Genomic DNA, 14,574 nt, shown 5'->3' with positions numbered 1-14,574 from the left:
TGTAGCTAAATTCAGAATCAATAAAATTAATTTTGTTGAATTGAATCTGAAAATTCTGAGATTTATGTGGCCAGAAACTGAAAAATATAATTCTTACAATATTTCTATTTTTCATCTGACTCTAAAGAAAGACCACCTGGTACAACCCATGATTATAAACAGCACCAGTTGAAAGTACTGCGAAGTAGTACATGTAGATTTCATTTGAATGGTCTCACTTTAGGATTTCATCCACAGACTCAAAAGGTCTAAAGCCACCTTGTACAGGATAACAAGCAGCACCACAGGAAAGTGGATTTCATCTACAGACTCAATACGTTAGAATCGCTTGACAGCAAAATTAAATGGATACTGTATTTAGAGGACTGGACTGAATTTGAAAAACGAATCAAACTATTGAAACGATAATCTCTCATAAAAACATTTCTACACTGAATGAAATGTTGCTGCATTTTAATTTTATGTTGCATTACACGTTATCATCCTTTCTGATTTAAGGACGGTGCCTACTATTGTTACTGCGCATAGGTTCTGCGCATCCTATATCTCGAGATACTCGGGTTTCCTATGGGTAGTGCTCACTAATACGGGGGTATTTTTGCGCAGTTTAAAACTATGCGGAGAAAGCAGAACTTAGCAAGTGCTTTTGGTATCCCATAAGAAAATTAAGAGGTAATCATGCATTTTCAGAGATAATTAAGCTTCAATTTAGGAAAAATTGTCATACATTGCTTTACATTTTGGCGCTAATTTTAGGAATATTGTTGCTTAATTATCTCCGAAAAATGCGCAGTTACCCCCAATTTTCTATTTGCATTCCCATAGCCCTTTCTAAGATCTGCTTTTCCCGCATAGTCATAAACCGCACAAAAATACTTCGCTATTAGTAGGCACCGTCTCTAAAGCGGTCTTTCAAACAGTGACAAAAAATTGATCTTACTGAGAACGATACCAAGAGCCGGTATCATTAAATCCCATATGGAATAAAAGCATAGCTGTAAAGCAAAATTTGAAAATTAGGGTGTTTGCCATAAACAGCACGACTGCATGTTCGTGTTTGAAATTCTTATTTACAACAACCTGATCTATAACTTGCTAGTAAAGTCATAAGTTTAAATTTTCGAACTTCATGATCAAGAACAACAACTCCTAAACTACGGCCGTGAGAGAAGACATTTCTTCACATCAATATTTTTTAAGCCAGGTCTGGTTCCATAACCTGAAATAAGCAGCGGTTATACGAAGGAGATAATGTACAAGAAAATTAACGATAGTAAAACAGCATGACGTTTCGACGACTTCATATCGTTATTGTCAAATGAGTAAAATGGAAATAACGGAAAGGAATATTTATAGGTATTGGAAGTGAGAAAATAAATTAGTATGAAAGCATTCAAATAAAGAGTTTCGCGCGAATGGAATCCCCTTGCGTGTTCAGTTTCGGTCTTTTGTTCTTGATCCACAGCATTTCGTAGACCAAACATTCAAATTTGTCACGGCATTTTTTTATGACTTTAAAGTTCTTAATGAAGTTGTTAGGTGTTAAACCATGCGCGTCCCTGAGATGTTTTCCGATCACAGAATGTTTATGCTCCTCAACGCGTTGATGGAGGTGGCGGCAAGTGTACCCAATATAATTTGTATCACACAAATCACATGTGAATTCGTATACTACACTTTGCTGATTGATCAGGGGTTTCTTCTGTGACTCTCAGATGATCAGCGATCTTTTTTCTCGTAAACACCGGCTGTAGTTCTTGATTAATTTTAGTTCCGAGGTCGCCAAGTTGCCTGCGAACCACGTCCGCCGATTTCTGATCTTTAAATGGCAACGTAATCCGAACATTGATAGCTGAGTCGATGAGTTTTTGGGGATATTTTAATTTCAAAAATATCCCTTTTAAGGTCTTGCATTCTTGCAAAAGGAAGTCTTATGTAGACGATAAGCGTTTTGCGCGGTCTAGCATTGTTCTTAGAAGTGACCGTTTGTACCGGCTGTCAACATGGCTTTGGTAATGTAGGAGGAGCCCTTTATTTGTTTGCTTTCTGTAAACGCAGGTTTCAAGGCTGCCGTCGGTTTTGATGATTTCCATGCCAATGAATGGTAATCGATCGTTGGTTGCTACTTCCATCGTAAATTGAACGGAGGGATGCGCAGACTCTGTCTGTAAGAAGGGATCTCGCCTGGCCCACTTATATGGCCTTCCCAAAACGCACAAAACAACACTCGCGATGCGGCCGATCCTCTCAGCAACTGGAACGTAAAACTATGCGCTCGCGAAATGGCTAAATGAAAAGCTGAAACCTTTGTCGACTAACGAGTATACAATCTCTGATGTTTTCAATTTTGCCGAAGAAATCAAACACCTCAAACTCGACGGAAATGTTTTTCTTGTCTCCTATGATGTCACCGCTCTCTTCACAAATGTTCCTCTGGACGAAACCATCCATGTTCTAGCCGATAAAGCCTTCAAAGATAATTGGTTCAACAAGACCTAGAACATGAAAATCAGCAAAGACGACCTGATCGAGCTGCTAAGTGTTGCCACAAAAAACCAACTATTTCAGTTCAATGGAAATTTGTACGAACAGGTCGATGGGGTCGCGATGGGATCACCATTAGGTCCACTTATGGCAAACGCGTTTACGTGTTCAGTTGAAGAGAAACTAGCGAGTGAGAGCTTCTACCAGAGATACGTGGACGACATGCTGGCTCTGGTTCGCGACCTCTCCGATGCCACCCATGCCCATCCCTCCATTCAATTTACGATGGAAGTAGCAACCAACGATCGATTACCATTCATTGGCATGGAAATCATCAAAACCGACGGCAGCCTTGAAACCTGCGTTTATAGAAAGCAAACAAATAAAGGGCTCCTCCTACATTACCAAAGCCATGTTGACAGCCGGTACAAACGGTCACTTTTAAGAACAATGCTAGACCGCGCAAAACGCTTATCGTCTACAGAAGACTTCTTTTTGCAAGAATGCAAGACCTTAAAAGGGATATTTTTGAAATTAAAATATCCCGAAAAACTCATCGACTCAGCTATCAATCGCTTCCAGCATCCTATAGACCCAGTTTAAACACCTTCTGACCGCCCTGTTCGGATTACGTTGCCATTTAAAGATCAGAAATCGGCGGACGTGGTTCGCAGGCAACTTGGCGACCCCGGAACTAAAATTAATCAAGAACTACAGCCGGTGTTTACGAGAAAAAATATCGCTGATCATCTGAGAGTCACAGAAGAAAAGCCTCCCCTGATCAATCAGCAAAGTGTAGTATACGAATTCACATGTGATTTGTGTGATACAAATTATATTGGGTACACTTGCCGCCACCTCCATCAACGCGTTGGGGAGCATAAACATTCTGTGATCGGAAAACATCTCAGGGACGCGCATGGTTTAACACCTAACAACTTAATTAAGAACTTTAAAGTCATAAAGAAATGCCGTGACAAATTTGAATGTTTGGTCTACGAAATGCTGTGGATCAAGAACAAAAGACCGAAACTGAACGCGCAAGCGGATTCCATTCGTGCGAAACTCTTTACCTGAATGCTTTCATGCTAATTTATTTTCTCACTTTTAATACCTATAAATATTCCTTTCCGTTATTTCCATTTTACTCATTTGACAATGACGATATGAAGTCGTCGAAACGTCATGCTGTTTTACTATCGTTAATTTTCTTGTTGAAATGTTTGTCTAAATCGTTTTATTTTTTATCAGATAATGTACAAGTTTTTTTTATACAAATGTCTTTTGTCGCATGTTTAATTAATCCCAGCGACCCGGAAATTCGGAGAATCTATAGCCTGCAATCATCATACTGTAAACGCAACTTAGTTAAGACTTCTTTCGTCACAGTGGGCAATTCCACTTCTGTGTAAAATCTCTAGCCCTGTTACTACGTCCCTTTCACATACTACCAACACATCGGCAAATGATGAAAAGTCGCAGAAGTCATATTCGTCATCAACAAAATGAACAAAGTCTTCTAGCGAAGACACCTTTTTTTCCACACCAAAAGGACCGAAGTCGAAGCACGAATATTCCATCATTATCGCCTGAGGCTCTTGGCAAAATCTCAAACAGCGAGCAATATTTCTGTGGCCTTTAACACTGTTTAGAATTCCAGCTTCCTTCTGAAAGCGTCGCTTTGATTCTGCCCATTCACCTTTCAATGTGTTGATAACAACACTGCGTTGCTCGCTAGAAACATTAAAATCGGCCAAATAAACGGACCCAAACCTACCGCTTCCCAGCTCTTCTTTGATCATTATGGAATTCCATGAAAATTCTGGAAGCTCTAAAGGGCGTCTTCGCTTTTTAGAGAGATACGGAAGCTTGAAAGCCGCCATCTTTACCACGCGCAGTACAAACTTTTCGAAACTTTCGCGCTCAAAATTAAATCATGCATAATTATTTCGGTCAAAGGTCAACGAATTCAAGGGAGGAGAGAAAAGAAAGGATACGAAGAACCTATCGTGATTCTTGAGAATTTCAATAAACTGTCATAGACAATATCAATTACCAGTGTTACCATGCAGTTCTGGTTAAGATATAATCTGTGATAACATCCGATTTTTTGCCTGTAATGAGTTTTTTTATCCAATTAATGCAGCCTTCATCTGCATCGTCAGGCCTACTCTGGGACCTTAAGTCGCCGTAACTTTGGGCGACTTAGGGCGATTTAAGGCGACTTAAGCAAAACACACTGTAAAATTGAAGCGATTTTAAGCGACTTAAGGCGATTTAAGGCGACTTAAGGCGATGTTAGGCGACTTAAGGCGATTTTGGGCGACTTAAGGAGAATTTTTTTTTTCAAGTCCTTAGTACAGACACCCCAGTTCAGGCCCAGAAAGGCCTTCAATATGACCTTAACTAACACGCATAGACTTGAACAAAATGTGTCCAAGAAAGGAAATATAATATTGCCTGGATTGTTATGATGCAAGCATTATGTATCAGGAAACTCCATGGGTGATCATCCCCGAAAAATTTGACATGATGCACATTATGCCCACAAGTGATCACATCTGGAATTTTTTTATACATAATTCATCTATTAAGGAAGAATATTGATCGGTAATAAATATGTAAAGAGTATCAAAAATCACTCAATTAATCACAATGATATATTTAATACACATTAAGCTTAGCACGCTTATATCAAATAATTTGATCAACTGCAGCATTTTGTTACATTCACTATTAATATAACACTTATGTCAATAGCTGAATTCCTCCATGCCAAATTCCACTAATGTTGCTTGATGGCCGTCGTTGCCAAATTCATACCAATACCAGAAATCCAGCTATAAAAATGTTGATACGCCTCCTTCTGTAGCGTTTTACCTGTTTAAAAGAAAATATATACCGTTCAACTGCTGACAATATAACAGAACAAGAATACGCATAACAAATTCACAAAAATGTACACAAACCTTGAAAGCATGCATTGGTGCCGCCATTTTGAAGACGATCGTTCCAGCGTGCATTTCTTCATCTCTATTTGTTCCCAGTGCCCACACTTCTTTCAAACGCATGCAACTTGTGAATTCCTGGATTTATTTTAAGAGGTTTTGGAATTATTTCCAGTCGCAGTGAAAAAGATGTCCGTAGCATTGCATTTCCTCTAAATGGTCAATTACAGGAAACATTTTGGCAATGAAGATTTGCGGCAAGAAACTGAATTCAATGTATGTATGAAATCAGAACGAGCTTTAGCTAGTGTGGCCGCCTGGCACATTTCAGCTTCTTCGTTGGTTTACAAATTCTAAGTCAAATGGTTGTTGTGAAATAGAAACTCATCGCGAATGGATTTGGCACGTCAATATTCAGAAGTTATCCTTTCTTGCATTTATGTACTGTTCGATGGCACCTGATAAGTTTTCCAATCGGTAAGTGACTTATAGTGGATAATTTTAACCTTCACACGGTGTGCACTTTATAAAGCTTATAAAGTTTATCAATTCTTGATAAGAGATATTGACTCTTGATTTTTATTTAGGACCTAGTTAGAAAAAATTATTATCTTTTTATCAGAAAAGAAAAGCTCATTTTATTGATTTGTGTTATCCGAAATATTCCAATAAAAAGTTCATGCAGGAAAAGGTTTCCACAATTCGGTTCATGTTTTCCTTTCCATGCCTCAGTAATTGCACATAACTTAAGCCTCAGTGCAGTTTGAATCCATTGTTCAATTCATACCTGCTTTAAAACACATGTGTTAATACCGTATTTATTTGATTAACCACCCTGGGGACTTAATTTAGGGACCATGAGGGTCTCCCAACATTTTCAGCAAGCCAGGGCATTTTTAGAGAATAACAAGACAAGGGATAATGGGGGCTGACAAGTTTATTTCGCTTGAACAAGACACAAAAAGTGCAAAATCTAACATAAACAATATAAAAGTTCTTTGAGTATCGTATCTAAAACCAATTTTGAAACACAACTGACACTGATCTTACTTTATGCTGGGCTAGTACAGAAATGTATTTTGTTGGGAGGGGGCGGGGTGGGCTCTTATTTGAGGGCAGGCTCTCATTCACTTTTTGGGCTTTCAGGGTTGACGCTTATTCGAAGTGGGTGCTTATTCGTAGGTGGGAAGATATGGCAAACTGCCAAGAAGGCTTCTTGGAGTGCAAGAGTATTGGAGCCATGCCAGTGAAAGAATATTCTTGTACCATTAATTTAGGGTTTCTGTTAAAATGTGTAACAACCAGGTCTTTTACTTTTAGAAAGGGTCCTCAGACCCCAGCTTTTAAGTTCTCACATCTGTATGGGGGGATGGTTGATGGAATTATATATAATATTATGACCATCAGTTGAGTCACTGACAGAGATCAGTAACCCAATGAACACACTATTATGGACAACAAAATTCATATTTGTTTTTATTGAAATGGGGAAGTTTATCCTATGGGGGAAATTTGAGCTTTTTCTAACCTAAGCGATTTTTAAAAGATCGGCAGGGGCTGGGGGGGAGGGGGGGGGGGGGGGCTCTCGCATATAAAAGTGAAAGGGATAAACTCGAAAAGTTTGAAAAGAAGCCCTAAAAGGTATCAGAATTCTGTTTTGTGGGCATGATCTGAACAATGTACCAAATCAGTTGATTGCCTGTCATATTTTTTTGCTCATTACCCTAAAAGCTACAACAATGTATCTGATGGAAGTAATTTTAGCTTTTGACACCAAGGGGTTTCAAACCACAAATATTAACCCCTAAAAGGTATGGCAATAACCCCCATCAATTTAATATGAAATTCCCCTTCCCCCTGCCGGAGGTATTTAAGGCGACTTAAGGCGACTTAAAGCGACTTTAGGCGACTTTAAGCGACTTAAGGTGACTTAAGTTCCCAGAGTAGGCCTACCGTCCGAGAGAGTATTTTCTATTCTTACGACGGCATTTGGTCACTTGCAGGACCTCGCCCTGCAAGACTACATAGAATGCTCGCTTATGCTTCAGTTCAATAAGAGATAGAAACATTCGCGATGGCTAGGTTCATTGAACTTGAACTGAAAAAGGTGTAGAAAAGATATGTAAATAAGATATTTCTTTTGCTAACAAGTTGTAAGGCATGAGCTTTCTAGTATTTGTGCTTCTCACTTGGAGAGATCAAGATATCATTTTATTATACAGTTGTTATTAAAACATGTTGAATACAATAAAAATCAGGTGAGCATATGCTATATTTTTCGAGCATAATTTAGGGCATAATACTAGGTTTTTTGGGCGACGCTCAAAAGCATAATACTCGAATTTTCGAGCATAATTAATGTATCTGACCCTAGTTATGACGCCGTTAACTAATACGTGTAAAGCAATGTACGTCTTTTGGTACACAAAAACTAACGTAGGGAAAAGAACCGTGTCCCAAGTAAGCTAGCCTGCGTTGCAGACGGAAAATTTTCTGGCAGTACAAATTGAGTCTGCAAAGAAGGTTAAAATTGCCGATCGTCTTTTTTGACCTCAGAAGTGTGAATCAGGCCAGATGCAAGGCGCGACATGGAGGATAGTGAAAATAAAATCTATGAGTATAAAGTCGAAAGAATTTGCCATGATTTAGAATAAATCATCAAACAAATAAAATTGCTTTTGTTTTGTTTCTTTTCTTGTAATTGTTTACAAATCCGCGTTTTATAAGTCCACGTTTTACAAGTCCTCGTTTTACAAATCCAGTCCACTACAGTCCAGTCCTCGAAATACAGTATGCCGTACGTGCTTTATCATTTTCTTCAGGTGATCATGCGTCGTTAACCCTTACTTGAAGACTGCCGGATGCTATATAGTTCAGGCTTGTGGCCTCTTCGTCAATGTATTCTTGACAAATAAGCTGGTCAACAGGAGGAAAATACCATTTTCGCCCTGTATTTTCCAGAGGATTGTAACCTAACGACTGCGGTGAATTCGGGTTCTTCCAGGTTGCAATTCTCAGTCACTCCTCGTGTAAAACTGAACGCAATGTGACCAAACACTTCTATCAGCGTGCTCCTAGCCATTTAGACTAAAGTATTGGTATAGCAAGTAATATTAATATCACTATCTTTGCTGGTTTAATGGAAAGTAACGGTACGAAAGTTGATGAGAAATGTACAGAAAATTATATAGACCAGTCAAAAGTTTATTTATGTTACTCTTGTTGCAACCAGAGGCCCCACATTTGATCAGAAAAATATTTGGCCAGATATTATCAGTGTACAGGTATTGGATACTTCAGCAAGTGATCTGTACAAAAAGTGTTTGTCATTACAGACTAGATTCACCTCTCATCATTGTAATATGTGCCTCGTTTGCTCCAATTTAAAAGGGCCGGCCAAAAAGCTTGGAGGAGCTTATCAGTTGTCTTGCCTTTCCAAGGCACTCAGAGTCTCAATTTTTTTTGTGCATGAAACTGAGCTTACAAAAAGTAGTTACTGTCTCATTGTCTCACAAAGTATATTATTATATTAAGGTCTTACCACGTGGCACCCCATGCTGTCTAAAATAGTTAGGAGACTATGGTCACTCTACTGAAAAAAGAATTTCAGTCCAATGACCATAGTCTCATAATTACTATTTCCATGAAAAAATTACACGCACCTGTCTAGTTACAATTAATTCTAATTTTGATTGTAATTTGTTTGCAAATGATTAGAACCTTTATCTGAGAAGGGGAGATGTACCATAAGTACTACAGATGATCTGTAACAACTGAAGGATAAACAAATCCTTTTTGGAGGAGGTGGGGTTTATTTATTTTTATTTTTTTAATGATAATATCATCAACTGCTTTGTGTCGCTGATTTTCAGAATAATTGAGAGAAATGGAGCGAACTCGAGGTTGTAGTTGATGAAGTATCACTGGTAGACTACGAGTAGTCCCCCATCTTTCCTCAGGTATAGTAGGGCGAGCAAAACGCGAGCGCGCGTGAAAATCACCCCACGCGAGAAAAGGCGACACGCGGCGGGGAGAGAGAAAAATGAGGGACTACAGACAAAGCCCAAGCTTTTGAACTAATGCGTTGCTCTCACAACGCAAAACTCTGATTGGCTCTTCCATGGCAATCTGTCAACATCTGTCAAACCAAGTATGAATGACGTCAGACTGTCTGGCGTCGTCTGAAAAAAATTTGCATACATCGGAAAAAATATGCGCGCACGATCAAATTTCAATTGCAATGTTCATCAATATTCGCTGGATACAGAACTATCTCTCCAGAATGTTTTCCCTTTCTCTTAGAAATCTTTTTGTGAAAGATTGAATTGAAGAAATTACACGTTTTGTGGCCGCGGTAAAGTAATTTTTCGTGGGAAATAAATTCATCGAACACGACAGCGCTGCACGCCCGTTGTACATTACGTCGCGTCAGAAATAGATTTTCAACCGCAAACTAGCCTGTGGAACTACGAAAAGAAACAGCCGCGAAGAATTTGTGTCTGGGTTTTCTTTCACTTGGAATAAACATCCCCTGCAGTTTCCCGATGACAGCTCAATGAGAGAAGGAATCCCATTGGATGCACTTAATTCACACTCCAAAATCAGTCGGCCGTGAAGGGTCAAAAGCTTGGGCTTTGTCTGTAGTCCCTCATTTTTCTCTCTCCCCGCCGCGTGTCGCCTTTTCTCGCGTGGGGTGATTTTCACGCGCGCTCGCGTTTCGCTCGCCCTACTATACCTGAGGAAAAATGGGGGACTACTCGTAGTCTATATCACTGGAATACTTGAAAGGATATATCCGCAGTTCATTATCATCAAGAACTGATTCCTTCAGCATTATATTCAGAATATCTCTTAACCCCAATGCTGAAATTAAGGCTGTTTGTGCGGTTCATCATTCACATTCAAAATTTGATGATCCTGCAACTGATTTGTATGTAGACATTTCACAAATAGGTGGAGAAAGACGTTCCTTTCAATTATTCGTTTCTTTTGATTCTCTAATTATTTAAATACATTTTGTGATTTTTCTACCACAGAATGGTTATAAATCAAGAGGTCTTATACAGTATTTGAAAATTTAATGTATGGATGCCATAATTATACTTTTTTTATGCAGAAAAATCAAAAGGGCATGTACACTACTGAGTGTAAGAAGGAAAACAAGAAAATCGAACAAAATCAGTTAAAAGTTTATGGGAAGACGCCATATTTATTGTTCCAAATGTAAAGAATTATTTTAATGGGTGAAAGGTCTTGGTTTAAGGTGTGTGAATACAGTTTTTGTCCATGCTATGTGGCTAAAGCTGTTAATGTAGTGTAAGCAGGTGCTTAAGAGTTGAGAAAAACAAGCATGGAAGCATCAGAGTGTAGGCTCGATTTCCGCCACTCTATCTGGTCCACTTTTCCTTCCCGAGGGGGTGAGCACGGGCTCATTTCTCAAACAGCGGCTGGTAATCGATCCTACAATGTTTGTAACATGCAAAGTTTGTCGTTTCCGAGAATGAAAGTAAATGATTGCAGAAAAATGAAATGTTTGTGTTAACGGACGAAAATTAATATCCTAGAAGCCAAAACTGCATGTCGAAAAGTATATTTTTTTACAGAAAGTCTGCTGTGAATTTAGTACTCTGTCGAGAGGCGTGTAAAACTTAACAGGCTGCGACTAAAATCCTATATCTTTTTTTAGTCCCGATTCAGTTCAACAGTTAATATTAACACCACAATCTTTGTATATTTCAGAAAGTTAAACTATCGATTCCACGATAATTACTTAATCGTTCATCTCGAACCTTAGCAAGAAAATTTAAGAACAGCACAATACACCTGTAATGTATTCAACAAGCCAATCAAATTGCGATAATGTTGTATCAATTTTGGGGAGAGAGGGGAGCCAAAAAGTAGAACATTTTGACTGCGTTTTCAAGGAAAAAGAGGTCTACCTTTTCTATTTGTTTTAAAAATGGCGAGTTTTCATTGTCTTCTGGGATGATCTTCTGCTTTTGGTTACTGTTTCTTGCAATTAGCTATGCGCATGTGCATGCTTTGGGTCTCAAAACACCTGACAAGACGTTGACAATTTTTCTTGTGGTTTACTTATTTGGAAACAAGCTAGAATTTTCTAAGTCTAAATTACTCTAATAATGAACAATTATTCCATGAGCGCGCGTTGGATATGAGATGGTAAATAGCCAACGAGGCGCGAAGCGCCGAGTTGGCTATAACTAATCTCATATCCAACAAGCGCGAATGGAATAATTGTTTTATTAAATTCTCCGCGTTTGGATATTGCTGTTGAAGTTTACTGAATTTTAATATTTTAAGAAAAAAATTTCCTTCAAATTAAAACGACCGGATGTTGAGGCAACCTCCGACCAAAGCGCGCGAAACGTAATGATCACATGACACGCGCAGCTCTTGGCAAACGGAGTTGAATGAAAAATCGAAAGCGAAGAAAATCGGACCAAGTCAGACATCTAAAATTCAAGAAACGTTTAAATGTACGAATTATAACCTTTCTGAGACTAGCATTCAAGTGCTTTTGAAGTTCCAGCTCATCGAGAAACGTAATAGTTGTGTACATTTGAGCAAATGTTCTGCTGTGTGGTGCCGAGCGAAGGAAGAGATCCAGGGCAAGGACGGCTTTTTTATGCTGAACTGAATTCCTCGCGGACGACTTAAAACACTTCAGGCAAGTCCAAGTGTACGAGGTACAACCTCACTGAGACAAGCATTCAGAGCAAGTTTTTAAACTTCAAGCTTATTTGAGAAGCGTATGAGCTGTGCACATTTGTTTTATTGCTGAGTGGTGCCGAGCGACGGAAACGAATATTATGGCCGCCGCTCGTACGGATTTCATAGATGAACTTTTCCTGAAGTCCTCGCAAATGCGTAAAAACATAAAGGCAGGCATAAAGCTCTTCCTAAGAAATTTCTTCGACTGGCTTTAACCTCTTACCGGCAGGATTTGCAAGCCATCCTGAAATTTTTAAAGATAACCGGTTGTTATTTTTGTTGTTATGTGATCTAAAAATCGTAAAATCTTGCAATTTTGAAGATTTTAAAGGAGACTTCAGAGATACGTACCATTAAATAGTGTCATACCGAATTTTGTGGCTTTTATTGTTGTTATATTGAGATGGCATTGTTTGGTATTTCTTTCTTTTTTTTCTACATATTTCCGAAGAAACTTTCGCTTCCCGCGGAAAAAAAAAAATTTAGCTTAGCGACACCTGGGGCATTCGTTTTCCATATAAGGTCAAACTACGGTATATGAGCTGATAACCGAGATTTAGTGAATCAATCAGAACGCTAGAAATGCAATATCCGAGGCTGAGAATTTAATTGAAAGATATCGTAACGATGTTATCACGATCTATTTATCTGTGCGAATTTCAGATCAGGCTTATTTTTTGGAAACTCAATTAAAGTAAAATATCTAAATTCTCGAAGCCAGTTTATATTCAAAGTTGTAGTAAGAGTAATATCACAAACTGAAATGTTGGCGATGATGGGCATTAAACTGAACTAGAAACTGAAACCGTCAGATCAAGTGAAGTCGATTTGCAAAATGTAATTTAAGGAATAAAAAGACTTTTGGTTAATTTTTAAACAGGAAGCAACGCATAATTAAACCCAGTGTTCTTGTTTCTAATCCGCCATAGACTTTACTTATTAGTCCTCGTTACAAAAAAATTCAACAACTCAACCACGTTTAAAGCGAAAAGGAATCTGGGAGTACTCACTACCATGGAGATCAGCAAACACTTTTCTCCACTTGATACTTACAAACGTCGCTCTATTGCTGTCTATATGGATTATAGTTCACAGGAAAATTTTTCCCGATATCTGATTGGTTTTTAAAAATTGACAGCAGACGTGATAGTGTTCACTCGCAGAGGGACTTGAGCAGGCCACAGAAGTCCATCCAGGGAAAGATCCCAGATTGGCAGTACTTCTCCGGGAAAAAAAAGCTGCCTTAATTTTTCTAATTCATTAGCAAACAGATTGCTTGCATTAAGGGTCAAATTTATAAACTAAAAATTGTCACTTTCATTGACTTTTGTTCGGAAGAAGATTAATCTGAACAATAAAGACAATAGAATGTTTCTGTCTCGGCTCATTAGAAAGTTGACGTTTTAAACCTAGCATCATAGGGCTAGTATTTTTTTTTTATCATTATTATTTCTTTTTTTTTTACCTTTTTTTGAGGGGCAATTATTGGCCAATTTTTTCTCGACAGAAAACTCCATTGTTTCGATAGTCGAGAGAATGTCATTAAATTTGCGTACTTCCAATAATTCATGCGTGCTACTAATAAACCATCGGGAGTGTCTACTAATTTTAGCTCATTTATTATTTTGACAATAATAATATAATCTTTTTTTTTTATGTTATTCAGTTATTCAGAATACTCGAGTATCTTTCTAAATAAAGCACAACCAAAACAATTTAATTTTGTTTTGTACTCATCGATGGCCGTTCAAGATGCCGCATCTTTGCTTTCAGACCTGTTTCCGGATGTAAATTTGACTCACTGCCTTGTTTAACATATTATTTTAAACTATTCCATATAATAAGTCTGTATCATTATTCTAAACATCTTATCCACAAGGACTTCAAACTATTCTTCTCTGTTGTGTAAACTGGTTATAGTTTGCTTAAATTTAATATCGATCAGAACGGATCAATTTAAATAGTATTTCAAAAATTATATGCACATTAGATTACCCAGTGTACCTTAGTGGATTTTTTCCGATCGATGATAGCAACACACTTCTACAGACCAGGACACCGCGCACGAACTCTTTTATACCTGGCCTGGGGCCTGTTAACAAAGAGAGATCCAGCTTGCTGCATACAAAGTAGTAATCAATAAAACAACTAATCGAGTCTCTCTGCTAAATTGGGACTCTTGTGGAATAAAGATGTATGGAATAGCGATAAAGAAATAGAAGAAATCTGAACAATTTACGTTTTTCCTTCAGCGTTTCTTGTGTATTGCTGCTATACCTCGCTTTTGTCAAAAAAAGGGCCTTTTGTAAGATTTTTTACGATTCATGAAAGCGCGCATGTACTATAATTAACAAGTGAACACTGGTCCATATAGCTATTGGCACCACATTTACAATTGCCACGGAAATGT

The 14,574-nt window shown here is 38.2% G+C and overlaps 3 pseudogenes across 1 annotated transcript in view; 1 reads left to right on the top strand and 2 right to left on the bottom strand.

Moving 5' to 3' along the window:
• Positions 1–14,574, bottom strand: part of LOC146460960 (uncharacterized) — an 89,887-nt pseudogene that overhangs the window by 54,367 nt on the left and 20,946 nt on the right. The window lies entirely within an intron of this gene.
• Positions 1,394–2,451, bottom strand: LOC146460963 (uncharacterized; annotated as a pseudogene).
• On the top strand, positions 2,503–3,700 carry LOC146460962 (uncharacterized; annotated as a pseudogene).

Source organism: Pavona decussata, unplaced genomic scaffold, assembly GCF_977016875.1.
Source record: "Pavona decussata unplaced genomic scaffold, jaPavDecu1.1 SCAFFOLD_202, whole genome shotgun sequence".
NCBI lineage: Eukaryota > Metazoa > Cnidaria > Anthozoa > Scleractinia > Agariciidae > Pavona > Pavona decussata.
The sequence above is the reverse complement of the archived record's forward strand: the minus strand, read 5'-3'. Positions and strand labels throughout refer to the sequence as shown.